Genomic DNA, 1,470 nt, shown 5'->3' with positions numbered 1-1,470 from the left:
ATAGCATCTCAATTAATTCATCAAAAATCATCACAAAAGCATACATGTCTTAGGTTTCCAGAAAATATTTTATTATATTTTTATTCCACATAGGTTTCTCACAATAATCAAATCATTACAGCAAACTCATAACAGTCAAATTCATGCGCAACAGAATGTAATTTAAAATTACCATTAAATGAAAAATCCAACAAATGCAAGACCACTTGGGTTAGGTTACTAACTCAACAAGTCAACTTTCAGAAGTGGAACCAACCCAATTGGTCTCGTAGTTCATGAGATATAACATTTACAAAACAACCTAACAGCAGGTCTAACAACTCAGCTTTGCACAACATTTTTGTAAAATCATAAAGGTTAACTTTTACACGTCCAAAAATTGCAAATTTATATTCTTTAGAAACTAGACTCAACCTAGTTTACTGTAGTATCAATATTCTCAACCAATTTTCACATTTACACCCCGATACAGTCAACTGAAAATCAACAACACAATCTGTCCAGAAACTGTTTGCAACAAAATTCAACATATTAATCATCTATTGACCATAATCCGTTCATATGACACTCTAGACACCATAACCACTATCCATGCACATCAATTACACCATACATACATGGTTAGGGTTTTATTTGATCTCAAAATCAAAGACACAACAATTAACATGTAATAATATCCATTCTAGTTATTAAATCATCATCAATACATCATCAAATCAAACAAGACATATGAACAAAACTTATATACAAAAATCGGCCCTAGGGTTTTTAATTAATCCATTAAAAATCGAAATTAAGTATAAAGGATGCAAGGGATAGTCGTTTATACCTTCCTAGCACCTTAATCTTTAATCAAAAGCTTGAAAAATTGCTTGTATGTGTGTGTGTGATGGCCGACGGCTGCCAAGGGGGTGAGAGGGAGGGCCGATCGGTGTGGGAGGAGAGAAAGAGTGTTAGGGTTTTAGGTTTATGTTATTATTTATAATAACATGTTACACTTTAGTCCCTCAACTTCCAAATGTTACTTTTCTAGCTTAAATAACTAGTTCTAGCACATTGAGTTAACGTTTATACAATGTTATCACATAACACATAAGTCTAACACATAATTATCAAATAATTATTGTTTTGACGTTTTTCGTTTATTCACCAATTGTTTGCGTCAACTCGTTTGCGTTTCGGTGCAATTCCCGAAAGACTACACATGTAGTAAGTGTTAAGCGTCATTTAAACCCTAGTTTAAATGTAATGAGGTGTGCGTTATAGATTCAATGATCTTAAGTTTGAATTGACGGAGTTGAGTTAACGGAGTTAACCTGAAATTGACGATTGTCACATATACTTTCGAGGTATCGAGTATACTCTCGACTCAGGTCTAAGCCAATTTAATATTATAATATAATAATATTTTATTTGGGGAGAACCCCTACCTTGAATGGCTTAATAATCACCAAGATTCTCCGGCAGCAC

Source organism: Bidens hawaiensis, unplaced genomic scaffold, assembly GCF_021521415.1.
Source record: "Bidens hawaiensis isolate Kalapana, Puna unplaced genomic scaffold, B.hawaiensis_p1.1 tig00060838_1, whole genome shotgun sequence".
NCBI lineage: Eukaryota > Viridiplantae > Streptophyta > Magnoliopsida > Asterales > Asteraceae > Bidens > Bidens hawaiensis.
This window is presented reverse-complemented; position numbering follows the sequence as displayed.